This window comes from Pelodiscus sinensis, chromosome 13 (assembly GCF_049634645.1).
Source record: "Pelodiscus sinensis isolate JC-2024 chromosome 13, ASM4963464v1, whole genome shotgun sequence".
Taxonomy (NCBI): Eukaryota; Metazoa; Chordata; order Testudines; family Trionychidae; genus Pelodiscus; species Pelodiscus sinensis.
The window spans coordinates 542962-558815 of record NC_134723.1 but is presented as its reverse complement, the minus strand read 5'-3'; positions in this window follow the sequence as shown (position 1 = coordinate 558815).

The following is a 15854-nucleotide window of genomic DNA, read 5'->3' as shown; positions in this document are numbered from 1 at the left end:
CGAATTTACACTGCAGTGTAGACATAGCCCAAGGAAACATGCAGCAGCTGGCGATTTGAGGCACAGGGATTGCCATGACCACATACTCTTCTGAGGGCTGTCAACTCATGTGGTTCTACCTCAAGTGTCATGATCTCTGGTGTTTTGTCTTCAGCCCCCTCTTTCTAGATCTTATGATTGCCAAGAAAAGCCTGAAAATACAAACTGACTAACACAGAGGCTCAAACCTAAAAAGCAAAGCAAAGAGCTGGGTGATTTATCACCTTCAAAGAGCTTATGCCTTTTAAGAACAAGGGGTCACCAAGTGAAATTAAAACAAAAAGCAGGTTTAGAACAAAAGGAAGTATTTCTTCACCCAACAGTTAGCCCGTGGAACTTCTTGACAGAGGATGTTGTGAGGGCCGGGTCTTTAACAGGGCTCAAAAAAGAGCTAGGTAAATTCCTGGAGGCTAGGTCCATCAATGGCTGCTAGCCAGGATGGGCAGGGTTGGTGCCCTTAGCCTCTGTTTGAGGAGCTGGAAATGGATGACAGGAGAGAGATCACTTGATGATTACCTGTTGTGGTCACTCCCTCTGGGCCACCTGCCACTGGTCACCGCTGGAAAGATGGATACTGGGTAGATGGACCTTTGGTCTGATCCAGTATGGCCATTATTATGTTCAGTTACAGCCTATGAATATTGTGAAAGGGAACGAGGCGCTGGAGTGTGCCTATAAAGTAGCAAGTGCATGTTCTTGGGTTGTGTGTGAATTCCTAGCAACAAGAAAAGCCATCACATAGACACGAGCGAGGTGTATGTAACACTTGAGTCACTAACCTGCCATGCTGAGGGCAGCAGTGGCAGCTATAGGCACTGGTGGCATTTTCAGCAGTGTCAACTGGAGGTGCACTTAGCAGGCTTAGATGACATGGGACTTAATTTGCCCAAGAGCTGAGCCCCCTTGTAGGCACCTGAATATGGGTCAGGCCATCAGACATGCACAGCACCAAGAGTCTATGCTGGGCACTCTGGGGCAGACTCCTGAAGATGCTTCACTGCAAACTCTCCTCCTCAGTCATTGCTGGGTTCCTGTCCTTCTGTCCTGCCCCATCTCCAGCTGTTCTTGGATGCCCCGTCTTCCCCAGTCACCCTTTGGCAGCTCAGACTCCGAGGGGAGGCCACTTGCGAATGCTTTTCTTAAGAGCTGGACGCTCACGGGGACTGGCTGAAGTCGGGACTGGGGAGGAGAATTGTTTTCCCGCTTGAATGGATTTTCTGCTTTTATTTCTTTGGTGAAAAAAGCAGGAGCAGCTTAGAGTCCAAGTCCTGATGTCATGCCCTAATCAGGATGGAAAGCCAGCCTCGGAGCCATGCACATTTAATGAGCTCTGCTAAGGATTTTTAGAAGTGCTATCCCTGTGGGCAGGGCCATGACTTCTTTGTTTATATATTTTTCCCTGTTGCTACTGATCACTAATTCACTGCCTCGTAATGACACCTTTGGGGAATGTGGGGGATTATTTGTTTATTTCTATCAGCCTGATGTGGGACTCTTCTCAAAGGGGCCAGTGATAATCTTGAACCAGAAGCGGTGGTGTGAGGTGGGCAGAGTCCACCCATGGCAGGCCTCTTAGGTTTGTCGAAGGGCATGGGAATAAACATTTGATATGCCCCCCCACAGCATCCTTGCCAGCATGTTAACGAGGTATGGCCTGTAAGGTAGACCGAAATCTGGCTACATTGTCGGGCCCAATGAGTAGTAGTCAGCGGCTCGATGTCTGGTTGGTGGTCAGTGTCAAGCAGCGTGCCTCAAGGGTTGGTTCTGGGGCCAATTTTGTTCAACATCTTAATTAATGAGCTGGCTGAGGGGAGGGATTGCACCCTCAGCAAGTTAGTAAATGACACTAAGCTAGGGGGAGAGGGAGATACGTTGGCGAGTAGGGATAAAGTCCAGAGTGACCTAGACATATTGAAGGAGAAATCTGAGGAGATTCAACAAGGACAAGCGTGAGGTCCTGCACATAGGATGGAAGAATCTCATACATTGCGACAGGCTGGGGATCAACTGGTTAAGTGGCGGTTCTGCAGAAAAAGATCTGGGGATTACAGTGAATGAGAAGCTGGATATGAGTAAACAGTGCGCCCTTGTTGCCAAGAATACTAACGACATGCTGGGGTGCATTAGTAGAAGTATTGACGACAGATTGGGGGAAGTGATTATTCACTTCTATTTGGCACTAGTGAGGCCACTTGAGTATTGTGCCCAGTTTTGGGCCTCCCACTACAGAAAGGGTGTGGATACACGACCTACGAGGAGAGGCTGAGAGATTTGGGTTTGTTTAGTCTGCAGAAGAGAAGATTGAGGGAGGATTTGAGAGCAGCTCCCTGCAGGGGGGTTCCAAAGAGGCTGGAGAGAGGCTGTTCTCTGATGGTAGATGGCAGAATGAGGAGCAATGGTCTCAAGTTGCAGTGGGGGAGGTCTAGGTGGGATATTAGGAAAAATAATTTCCCTAGGAGGGAGGTGAAGCACTGGAATGAGTTCCCTAGGGAGGGGGTGGAATTTCCATCTTTAGAGGTGTTTAAGATCCAGCTTGACAAAGCTCTGGCTGTGTTGATTTTAGTTGGGATTGGCCCTGCTTTGAGCAGGGGTTGGACTTGACGGTCTCCTGAGATCTCTTCCAATCTTAATCTTCTCTGTGTAGAGGGAATTGCATCTCTCTTGAAACCTTGCTGGAGACTTCCTTTGACTTTACTCCGCTCTGGATTGGGCCCTGGAAGTTCCAGCCCATTAAGTTTTATACAGGCCATACCTTTTTTCACTGGCAGTTTGGGGTGAGAAGCCAGGAGGAGGCTGGAGGTGATGAAGGAGGTTTGGATGTGTGGGGAGAAGAGCCGTGGAGCGGGAGGCTGTTTCAGTGCTGCTGTAATGGAGGTTGCTAGCTCATATGCAAAGCCTGCTGTAATGGGCTGTTACCCTTTAGAAGGGGGAAGAGCAGAGTAGGAATATGACACATGCCTGGCTTGGAAGGGGAGGCAGGTTGATTAGATATTGAGGTGGCTTCAAGCAGGAAAATCCAGAAGTGGATCCAGATTTCCAGCACCTCCAGTCCAGTGCTTCTGCTTGCTCTGTGGCTGTCTCAGAAGTCTAGAGGAAGGATGGCGGTTTATATTCCAGAGGGGTTATGTACCTGAGTAGCTGGGAAGTTCCTTAGCTGAAGTCTTCCCATGCAGAGTGGATCACAGTATCTGCATGTAACTACAGCTGGCGTGTCCCTCCCTGCCTGTGCATGTGCTGGTAAAAGCCTGGGAGAGGGCTTAAGAGGGAACTTAGCAGGCTGGTCTCAGCAGTGCAGTGTACAGGGAGCCTGGACTGGGGGGCTTTGTGGTACTGCAGTTACAGTGGGCACCCTGGGGGGAGGGGAGAACATGTCAGTTCTCAGACTCCATTCACATTGCACCCTGAGCATGATGGGAAAGGATGTTCTGGGAGTGTGTGTCTCCCTCTGGCTGCCTAGACAGCTCATGGCATTAATCCCAGCTGTCTCCAACCCCTCTGCATCCACCTGTCTTCTCTTAGCTCCGAGGGCTCAGCCTTTTGTTCTGAGTTGAAACGACACCTTGCAGACTCCTCAGTGTCCTCTCCCCTCTTGGGCAGCCTGACAAGCAGAGGGAGTTGGGGACTGCCCATGGAGTCTGAGCCCAGCAGTTCTTCTCCAGGCCCCCAAGGTACAGCAGTGTGGCAGCAGGCGGTCCTGGGGTGGGATTTGTCTTACTGCCTCATTTCCCCCCTCTAGGCAAATGCCCCCTTTATTCAGCCTGGAACATTAACAGCGGGGCTGCTTGAAATGCTTTCGTCAATGGTCTTTCTGGGGGAAACTGGCTTTTGATGGACTGAACATTTTTGTGAAAAGAGTCTGTTTTCTGGGAACATTTTGCTTTTGGATGGAAGTATTGAGGATTTTTTTCCCCTAAACTCAATATTTTCCATGGAAAACTTTGACAAAACTGAATGTTTGCTCTTCCCTGGCAGCAGGGGATGTTTCCAGCCAGCTCTAGTTCCTGAAGTGTGAACTCACTTTGGAGGGTAAATTGCAGCAGTGCTTCTTGCTGCATGCACTTATCACACGTTCTTATACAATATGGACCCTGAAGTTACAATGTGCATGAAATAACTGTTCTCTGCACCATTAGCTCATGTGCACCATGCACGGTTTGTAACTGGGTGTGAATGGCACGGTAAATACTGCAAACAGATTTCTGGGGCTATTCGTTCAAAGGTGTTTCCACCATTTTAGCATTTCTTGTGTTTACTTTTCATGAAGTTTCATGACTTTGCACATCCTCAGGGACAGCATCCCTTTAGAAATCTGGCACAGTGGGGTGCCCAGGGAAGTGGTTTCCCTGCACAAGGACAGGGAGAATACATTGCCACGAGATGGGTTTGACATTTGCTTTCTGTCTCCATAACCCTCTTGTTGAATTCCCCAGCCTGACTTCTGGCTCCTCAAGCTGGCAGGACATGGACTGAGTTATTTAATGATCATAGGTATGGGGGTGTCATTCCTTACCCCGCTGTGCTGCTCTCAATTCATTGTATTTAATCTGGCACAGGAGAAATGAAGGCCACGCCCCAACCAGCTGGGGGGGGGGGTGTGTGTGTGTGTGTGTGTGTGTGTTCTTGTATTCTGAAGGGCAGTTTCCTTAGATCACACAGACTCCTTAGCCCAGCCCTGACGCCCTGGGCTGGCTGCTGGTGAGTGTGTGTGAGCTGGGAGAGGAAGTTTTGCAACAATGCTAATGGCACAGAGAAAAGCCATTAAAGGAGGAAGAGTTGAGGTTACAATATTGTGCTGAAAAGTTTATTGCTGCCTGTAGAGACATCAGGTCTGTGCTTCCAGGATTACTCAGTGCTTAATGCCGCGTGGCTGGCCCATTAGTTTTGCCGGGAAGCCCATTTGGGGTTCTTCCAAAATAGAATGCAAAGGGCTTCCCTCATAAAAGATCTCTCCACGACCACCGGAAACCAAACAAAGCAGCCTTCGTGTAGCTCAGCCATCAGACCTCCAAGCCGAAAGCTTTGGGGCTCAGCGAGGAGCCTGCATTGGCAGACAGGCCGGCTCGCCAAGGCCTCACTGAGCAGTCCAGCACTGCTGGGTGTGGGAAGACCAAGATTGCCCTGTCTGAGCAGCACAGTGGCCACTTGTGCCAATCAACCGCCCTGCTGCCAAGGCTGAGGGCCCAGGCGCAAGGCAAGAGATAGCGGAGGTGCCTGAGTAGCTGAAAGGACAGAGTTCATGGCTAGTGAGTCCAGGGGGCCTTGTTCCTGTTGCATCTCTCACTATGCACTAAGCCACAGTGTGTCTGCCTGTGACAGGAGGCAGGAAGCACTGTCGTTATTGGGATACATGGATGCAGGCCATGTCACAAGATATGGAAGGCAATTAGGAATTTTTACTGTTTAGCGCTGACTCCAGGGTTTTGTAATTGCCATGGGAGAACGCGTGGGTCTCAATTGCAGGGCCAGAGGGTAACAAACAAACTTGCAAGACCTTGATCTGCAAATCTTGAAGCTCTAAACGTTACCTACATTTTACAGATGGTAAAACCGAGGCACCAATGAATAATGGGATTTGCTTAATGTTCCCCCAGTAGGCAGACCTCCCAACACCGGGTGATTTGTCCTATCCCCTGGACTATGCTTCTCCCATGATGGGTGTGCTCTGTGACTTAAATCAACCAACAACTGATTAAGCAGCAGCCATGACCTGGAAAAGTCTGGGGCGTCTCCGAGTGTGGGTTAGTAAGTCGTGGGTATTACAACTGCACACAGGGCACCAACTGGCAACATTGCTTAGGGCAAACTTCATTGTCGACCTGCCTGTGTAGCACATTGAGGACTATTCCATTCTGTTCCAATTCTTGCACCAGGCTCATCACCACTGTATTCTAGCACTGTCCAGCAGCGCATTAAGCAATGTGGCTGACCTCCGTCACAGGTGGGTCGCTGTCTCCTGCAGCCTGTCCCTGGAGGACGCGTGTGTGCGCCATGGAGGGCAGGGTGTGGTGCTTGAGATGGCCACGGTGATCTGTGTTTTGGCTTGCAAAGGCCGCTGGGCAGATGGAACCTGGTCCTTAGAACACAAGGCAGCTTGGGCTGCGGCGGATCCCGAGCTGGCTCATTCCACAGACTGGGCGTAGCACCCAGAGCGCTCTCCTCCTGCACAGAGGAGCTTACCAACGTGGCATGGTGCCAAAGGAGGGAGTTATCCCCACAGGCTTCAGTTAGTCTGCTAGATACCCTGGCCCAGGCCGCTCATCCCCCTGGAGAGAGCCCTGGCCCTGGAGTGACAGTGGCCATGTGCTCCCAGACGCAGCAGCATGGCGTCCCTCTGGTTTATGCACAGGAGCAGGTGGAGGACTGTGTGCGCTACCCCAAGGGTTGCCAGGTGTCCGCTTTTCACCCAGACAGTCTCGTATTTGTGGCCTCTGCCCGGTAAAAAAAGAAAAGGCCGTGGACTTTTTTTGCTCAAGTTTGTCCCCCATTTTTTCAGGACCCCATGTTTGAGATTTTTTTTCTGAAAGTATCTGGCAACCCCAGCCCCAAACACCTCCCAGCCAGAGCCCTCACCCCCTCCTGCACCTCAAGCTCCATTTCATGAGCATTCATGGCCCCCCCCCTACAATTTCCATACCCTGACGTGCCCTCAGGCCAAAAAGTCCCCCCCTCCCGTGCTCCAGGCAACATTGTGTTTCCCTGGCTACAGGCATCGATGGGTGTTTATTGTCTGCATGGGAACTGGTGCCCTCCACACCTTCTGCCCCCCAATTCAGTCCAGGCCGAGTGTAGATTTGGAAATGACACATTGTTCTTGTGCCATTGAACTTTCTGCTCTGCTCAGTTATTGAGGGGTATCGCCGGGGCTGGGCAAATTGTAAGGGGCCATCCTTGACCTTCCAGCCCCAGAGAGGTCAAGAGACCGGATTGCTGGTCATTTGACTCCCTCCCGGCTGCAGAATGCTCTGCATTGAGGATGCTGGAAGGGTTTGAGAGGGTCCTGTGATGGGGCGAGCTGGCCACTGTACTAGCTGAATGCTCCAGGCCCTTGGAGCCCTGCAGGGCCTTGGCCACGTCTTAAGGTTCCCTCTGCTTTACGCTCCTGCACAGGTCTCCACTTTTGCCACCTTTCTGAGTGCAGCCTGGGCGCTTGCCCCAGGAGCCGTCTGGCTCATTTCGTGGCTAAGGGCAGCGGGAAACAGAAATTGCCACACGAGCCCCTGGTCGGATTCGTCCCTTTTTCACCAGGCCTCTGTGGTGCTGGTCCTGAACTGGAGCATTGGCTCCGCCCCCGGAGCTCTGAAGGGACTAGGCTAGAACGCCACGCCCAGGGGGCTCTAACTTCACAAACTCCGGTTCTGATCTGGATCCAAGGTGTGCAGCTCAGCCTACCTGAACCTCCAGGGCAGTCGGGGAGGCCAACGGGCCAAGGTGTGCACCAGCCCTACCTGAACCTCCAGGGCAGTCGGGGAGGCCAACGGGCCAAGGTGTGGCAGTGCTGGCACTGTGGCAGGGCTGTCCCTATCAGTAGGCAAAGCATGCAGCTGCACAGGACACCACAACGTGGGATCCCACATTGTGCAGTCAGCAGCGAGCCCTCTCCCTCGCACTCCTGCCTCCTGTGGGCTGCACCCAGCAGGGCCATCTCTGGGGAGGTGCAGACCTGGGCCACCACCCTGCTCTGCCCCATCACCCCATTCCACCCCTTCCGCCGAGCAGTGCAGCTTAGCAGGGGCCTAGCATCAGCAGCAGGGTTGACCCCACCCCCTGCACTCACTGATAGTGACAGGAAGCGGAGTGACCCTGTCCCATTCATTTCTGCTCCCTGGGTTCCCAATAGCCTCACTGCTTCCTGCTGCCTCCCTACCCTGCTCCTGCCCCTGCAGTTCTGAGCACCCCTCTGTAGAGGGGCCATGCTCCCTCCCCTGCAGGGGGATGCCTAGGGCACCAGACTATCTAGGGAGGACCCTGCATTTTGGCAGGGGGTAGAATTTTACCCGAGGAATGCCACACTTACCGCCAGCCCAGAAGGAACTTTTCCATGCATGCCCCAGTATGGGCAGTGCCTGCCTGTCTGCTCAGGCTGTGTGGCTGGTTTTATGCCCGGGGAAGAATGTGGCTGCACATTGACAAGCCTGAGAGAGCAGGCACAGCCTGTGCCTGGCTGGGCTGCCGACTTTCCCCTCTACTTGCCCAGCAGCCCAGCTCAGTTCATCCGCGGAGCTAGTGGGGCTGTAGGCTCACTTGGGATGTTTGCTGGGCCTAGGGTTGCCAGATGGTTTCAACAAAAATACTGGACACACCTGACATGACATCACGATCGCCATTCCATCTGAGCTAGAAAATACCTGACAGTTCAATTGTCTCGTTTCTATTGTCTCAGTTTGTTTCCCGGACAGAGAGCTCCAATACTGGACTGCCGGGTTCAAAACCGGACACCTGGCAACCCTAGCTGAGCCTGCTCTAAGGCTTGGAGGGTGAGACGGGGAGCCACGAACTCTTGGAGGGTGAGACGGGGAGCCACGAACGGGGACCCTGCAGCACACCCGCAGCTTGACTTCCCTGCGCCCCAGCTTCTTGGTTTGTCAGCTGAAAACGGTCCAAGGCCGGGTCTGTTTGCAGATGCAGGCCTTGTCCACCAGGGCCCGGGCACAGGGAGTCAGTCTGGTCTCTGGGGAAGGGAAAGGCCATTGGTCATGAGTCTAGAAGGGGAGAGGGGATGTTTCCATAGTGTTCTGCACCTGTGTGTCCGTAGCCAGCTCCTGGGCAAGGGGGATGTGTTCAGGAGCAGAGCCCCCGGGGGGCGCCAGAGGGCAGGTGCATGGCTAGTCTCGGAGAAGGGTGGTGAGGGCAGCCTGTTTGGGGCAGACCTGGGATTTGAAGGAAGAGCTCTGGATCCTTTCTCCTCCCTATGAACTGGAAATTGGCAGAGGGAGTTTCTCTCATGTGGCTGACACGTGCTGGGGAAAGTTGCTGGATTGATGCCCCTGGAGTCTGAAATTGTCTGCAGGGTGAGTGAAGGACGGGCCATGGCAGGACAAGTCCCTTGCACGCACACCAGCCTTGCACGCCTGTTAAAATCTTGGTGCCAGATCCGCAGCTGGTGGAAATGCCTGCAGCTTCCCCAGCTCTGCCTCCGCGTCTGTCTAGCTAACGGCCAATGTGCTCGTTAGGGTACAGAAATGTTCCCTAGTGGCTGAGCTGGGACAAGCAGCCCATAGATGTGACACAAACTGGTTTTGCATTTTTTGTGTCCTGGTCCATTTGTCTGTCTCTCGACTGTATTTTCAGAGTATTCCCCAAGTTGCGTCTCCACTCTTTACTCTGCATTGTTACCGGCAATTTCCCCCTCTCTCTGTTTGGTTTTTTAAATTGACTTTCCTGCGAGGAGTGCAAATCCAACAACATTTAATCAAACATTTGAACCCACAGTGTTTGGGTGTGCTCAGAATTAGAACACATTCACTCTCAATTTGCACTGAGACTTTCCATTGCCTCGCATTGCTTTCCCTCTGGGTGAGGCCTTGGACTACATCTGGCAGATTACGGCACTTAATTCCCAGCACTTGCACAGCGTTAGGAAGTGCGCTAGGAAGTCAAGGGTGTGACGGTGACGTCTTTCCATTCACCTTGTGCCGTCATGCGGGCTCTTCCCGTGTGTCGTCAAGCCAGAGCTGCTGACTTTGCTGTTTCAAAGAAGCGTTTGTTCCTGTGTCTGAGATTCTGGAGGACAAGAAGGCAGCTCTGCAGAGGTGCTGGTAAGCTGCCTCGCTGCTGGGTAGTGCCACCACAGACTGGAACATGGCCATGGGAGAATAATATGGGTCCTGTGCACTAGCTCCACAAATGTGCTCTGGATTCCATTTCCAGAGTCCTCATCACTGGTGCTGACCTGAGGCCAGCTTGCAAATTCCTGGTCCAGCTGGCTGGACTGGCTTTTAAAAAACTCCCTGTCATGCCTGTAACCTGAGCCCCTGGGGTACAGCAGTGGCTGCGAGAGCGAAAATAAGGATAATCCATTTTTACAGTCCCTTTTCTGACTGTAACCACACTTTAAAACCAGCCATTTCCTTTTCTGAACCAAACTCCTGTTGCTGCCTAAAAGCTGCCCACTGCTGGTCTGTAAGAGAGGCTCTTTGAGACACTAGCACTGTGTTCAAGGCAGATCCATTTTTCTTTTAATTCAAATCAATGCAGGTTAATTGAGAGCAGCTTATTTTTACTTCTGCTGGTCTATGGCTGCCAGGATCAATACCAGTCATTTCCACTTAAACCATTGTACCTTTACTGGAACTGCTACGGCACACAGGTCTCCAACCAGCGTAGTACGGACTGGCTCCGTGCATGGGTTAGAATTGAAACCAGTATATCGTCCGTCTCTCTGCAGTGGCATCCTCATAAATGTTGTACGCAAATGGATACACGCTTACCCTAAACCAGCGTATCTATCTGCAGGATAAAGCATTTGCACACTCCAAATGCTCAGTTATGGGGCTACCACTCATTGATCTTACGCTTTAATGGGACCTCAGAGGCAGCCTTATTGCCACACTTCGCCTCTAGGTGGGGCAGTGCTAACGAGCGGGGCCTCCCGCATCCCAGCTCCTGGGCAGCGCACGGTGCGTTCAGAGCAGCCAGGAAGCTGGGGTCGTTCCCTTTGCGCAAATACGAACCCTTCTTGGGTGGCCGCGTACCACGTGTCGCTATGGGCGCCCCTGTGGCAGGTGTGCGCCGGGGATGTGAAGTCTGACTCTGCTCCTGAGACCGGGCATGTGAGAGGACTGGGAAGGATGCGTCTCTCCTCTCTGTACCTCCCGCCTGGGATCTCTCTGGCAGCCTTTCCAGTGGTTTGCTAAGAGCACAGAAGCGAGGGCACCTGCAGGGGGGTTTGGCGGCTGTACTGAAGCTAAGGAAAAGGGTGAATTGAAACTCTCTCCTCAGCCTGTCCCGTAACATGCACAAAGGAGCATTCAAGGGCAGGTGTGTTTGGAACCAGGCATGTGAAATGCACGCAGCTTGGGGGAAGGGGAGTTCACTGCAGCAGGTTGGATGGGCTTAACGATGTCTAGATTGGTTGATGATTGAAAGTACCATTTGTAGCAATGCAGGCTGGGTAAGGTAGCCTAATCCTTCCAGTCCAAATCCTGCAGCTACTCTGGGCATGACACCTTCATGGATGTCTCTTGGAGATGCAACTGTTTGGCATCACTGAAAATCCAGCTGCTCTTGTAGAGGTGCATAATATGGATGTAGGTAGCTAACTGTGGCTGCTTGGGCCCAAAGACTGAATGGAGGGACAAGAACATTTTATTTTAGGACCTCTCAGACCAAGCTGTAAGAGGCGATGAGGCCTACTAAGGCTATGTCTAGACTGCAAGCCTCTTTCGAAAAAGAGCACCTAGACTGCAAGCAGTACTTTCGAAAAAGCAAACCCCTTTTTTGAAAGAAAGCAGCGAGTGAGTCTGGATGCTCTCTTTCTAAAAAGCCCTGTTGGCATTCAAGAATGCCTTTTTTAGAAAGAGCACTTTCGAAAAAAGGCGTTCTCCTTGTGAAATGAGGTTTACCGCCTTCGAAAGAAAAGCCGTTCTTTCAATTTAATTTCGAAAGAACGCGGCTGCAGTCTAGACGCAGATGAAGTTTTTTCGAAAAAAGGCTGTTTTTTTTTAAAAAAAAAAAAACCCTGAGTCTGGACACAGCCTAATGGTGTGAACCAGAAATGTAAAAAAGTCTCAGGAGGGATTCTGCACAGTTGATGTATCAGGTAGGGCTACAGAGAGTGAACTGACATCATGGTGTTCCAGGTACAAACAGCTACTGTTCTGCTGATGCAGCTGGGTTGTAAAATAAAGGTGCAGCAGGTAGAAAGCCCAGAGGTGTGAAATGTTCCTAATGAAATCTGCAATGAGGCAAACCTGGACTGGGTCCTGCCAGCCTTTTGCCAAGCCATAGACAGGAGCATTGATCTAGCTGCGGCAGGAACCTGCATGCCCGGGTCTCAAGTAGGGCCTTGGTTTCACTGTAGTGGTAGCCTGCGGACCACAGCTGGAGCCGGTGAGAGGCATTTTGTGGGTTTTGGTGGAAGTCGTATGAAAAGTGCTGGACTGGAGCCAAAACAAGGCCAACCTGGGTGGTTGTGGCTGAATTACTCTTCGAGTGGCTGGATGCATGTAGCCTCCACGTTGAAAGTGAAACTTGGGGGGGGGGGGGAGTGACTGCCTGTGAGCACCAGCAAGCCTTTGGGACTCCAGATAACCCCGTGAGAGTGGAGAGTGCTGAATTCCACAGGGCTCCGTAAGGAGATTCAGCGTGGCTTCGCCAGGGCAAAGGAACATGCCGCTTCATCAACGTCAATCCCACCACTCGCACCATGCCACGTGCACAGAGGTGCCAGCCACTGGGGTGGGGCAAGTAGCTGAACTCCTAGCGTTCTTACACATCTCCCTGCTGCCCTCTCCGCAGAGTGTCTGTACTCAGCTGCCACCACTGAGATCCCATGCCCAGGCCTAGGGGCTCATGGAATCAATTATGCAAGGTCTTAAACCTGTGCATTGGTTAGGACTATCTGGCAGGTTTAGCCAACCTCTGAGCTGCTCCCAGCGCTGCTGTGCAGAAACTGCAACAGCTCAACCCAATGACTTTCTAAACATGCTTTCAGCATTGACTAGTGAGGCAGCCCACCCAGCGCCACACAGCTATTGTGCACCTCATGCCATATGGTACCCTAACCGTGACTCACACCAAGCCCATGCATAGGCTGCAGTCAACAGCCAGTGATGGGTTTTCTATAACTAGTCACAACTGTCAAGCAGCATGGCCCTGAGGCTGGAAATGGGAGCTGCATACCCCCAAGAAAGGGGTAATTTTACAGTCATAAAAACTACTTAAGGCCGTTTTCTGTTCTGTTTAAATTAGACTAAACTTCAGATTGTGAAAGGAAGGTGTTGAGGCTTACCTAGAATATGTCAAATGAGCACCAGTTTAATTGTAAGTGGAAAGGAAAGGCAGCATTGTGAGATACAGGAGATAAAACAAAATTGATTGGATGACCGACAATAACCCCACTTTTAGGGAAGTAAGTAACTCAGACAGCAGTATGCAACAAAGTGCTGATTACCCCAAATGGAGCAGACGAAAGTTTTTGTAAGGGCAGAATGAGACAACAAAAATCTAACGTCAGCAATTGTCAGGCAAGTGGAGGATACCAAAACACTGAAACAGGGTATATAAGGTGGGCTGAAACAGACCAAGAGCAGACGGGTTGCGAATCCAAAAAGCCAGGTCTGATCAACCAGGGCTCCCTCCCCGGCGCTGAATCTCGCTGCCGCACATAAGCTCCGAAAGGGGAACAACACCGGTCGTACGTTGCAACAAAAAATCCAAAAAAGGAAAAACATAAAAGACTATCTCCTGAATCTAAGCAATGCTTGTCTTTCTTAACGTGAGTATTATATATTTGTTAACTCCATAAATTGTTTAAAGGTAAATCAGGAGGGTATATCTGTAGGAGAAATTATTTCTTGTTTTTAACTGTACTGTTTTTCTACTTTTTCTTTGTATATTATATTGTCTTAAAAGAATCAAAAATAGTGAATTGATTATAAAGTAAATAGAAAAAATAAAAAATCTTTGTTTGACCCTAAAAAGAGGTATTCCTCTGTCTGTGGTTTCAAAACCTTTAAAGAACCAAACCCAGTTACCGAAACAGATGAGGGCTGAGCCCTGCACAGCGGGCTCCATGGTAAGGCCCTACCACATTCATTGGCCAAAGCCGTGGACTGTAGCTGTTTCAGCACCTGCTCCTTTAGAACGGATTTAAAGCCCCGTTAAAAGTTGCCTACAGATGGGACCGACAGACTCCGTCCTAAGTCTTTAATGCCCGCTGATTGTAGGGGGGCCCAAGGCTGGATTGGAAGAAGCAACGTGTGTCTGATTTGAGGGGCTGTACAGTGTAAACACTTTACCAGCCTGAGAACAGATGACAAGGAGAGAAAAGACAGTGAAAACGATAGAGCTTGTGCAAAACAGTGGGGGAGCATCGAGCAATAATTTCCAATGGGAGCCATAAAACAGCAGCTAATTTCTGCTCCACTGCAGGGTTCCCTGGTAATGGAGTCACTCCCAGGGCAAAAGTGACTCCAGGGGGACAGCTGCCAGGGACGGTTTCCAATCACACATCTGCCTAAAGGAACCACATCAACGCACGTTATGAAGATTGGCCAGTGGCTTGCAGGAGGATTGTGAGCAATTTGGTGATAATGTGGGGCCCACGGGGGCCTTCACCCAACCCTGGCATGCTGCTCAGAAAGCCATAAATAAGACACTGTTCTCAGAACTGCATCAGGTAATCACACCCCTTCCTGCTATACCTGGTGTACCTTCAAGGATGTCAGGTACTGGAGTGTGGCTGTACAGTGGTGACTCTGTACAAGCCAGTAAATAGAGAGCTGTTGTGTGCCCTTTTTGCATCTGCCCTGCACAGTCTGGTACATTTATGTGATATTAACTTATGGCTCTGTTGTTTGCTCTGTTATGCAAACCCACCATGAATGTCCACAGCCCCCATGCATCTACACAGTGTGGTATTAATCCCCTTCAGTCCTTATTTATTGTAGCACACCACATTCCAGGACAGAGGGGACGGGACAGCCAACACCCAGGTCACCCTGGTGGAAGGCGGGATAAGGGACGCCCTGAAGTTAAGGTGATGGGGCGGGTTCTGGCGTGGCCTAGGGGATAGGGCGTTCACCTGGGGAGGGCACTTATGTTTTCTATTCCCAAGATGGGAGCTAGGGTTTCAATGGCCAATATACCGTGTACATTCTGCTCCATGTGTGTATGAACACACACACTCAAGCTAAGTTATAGAGCTTCAGCTCCCACCAGATACAGATATTTTTACCATGCTAAACAGTATCTTGGACAAATTCCTAGACTGTGGTCTGAAGAGCTGATGGGGATAATACAATGTTTCACTGAAAGTAGAGTGGATGGGAGTCTTTCCATTGGCTTCAATGGGCAAAGCTTAGGACTAACGTGCATTCAATATAGGAACTATATGGACTCCCTGTGACTGTCCTCATGCCCGTTCATACTCTGTCCAATGCACATTGCTTCATCAATGTCCCCCAGAAGGCAGTAGCTCCTCAAGGCATTAATCGACTTGCAGTGAAATACACATACACACCTGAGATGATCCGATTGCTCTCCCACACTGGCTCTTCCAGATAACGGTTAACTGGGGAGAATGAAACGAGAAACATTATTCAGTTCTATTCAATTTCACCTACACCCATCATCACCGTAGTAAGCCCCTTCCTCACATGCATCAAGTGACAGAACTAGCCTTTGTCCAATGAGGTTTTTTCATTCTCCCTAGAGGAAATTATGTGTGTTGGCGTTCAGACATGGGTGAGCAGTTGCACAGACAGATACAGATGCATAGAGGACCCTCTGGTAGGGAAACAGCACAAAGCTTTGCCATTGGGAGGCTAAGTAAGTAGGTGTTTGCTGTCTAAGAATTAAAATGGAAATCTGCCAGGCCTAACCATAAGTTACTCCGCACTGGGTGCACAACATCTGGGACCAGAAACCAGAAAGTGCCTAAACCTCAAGGGCCACACGCTGCTCTCAGAGTTGAGGGTCCCGCTCCCATCAGTGCCAGCAGGTACCTGGTGTCCTCTTCCTGAGAGGAATTGTTCAGGGGATGAAAGGGGCAGAGCTTGCAGCACTGTAATGCAAACTGGGCTCTTTTGAAAGAGAGCACCAAGACTGCCTCGGTGCTCTCTTTCGAAAAAGCGGCTTGCTTTTTTGAAAGTACC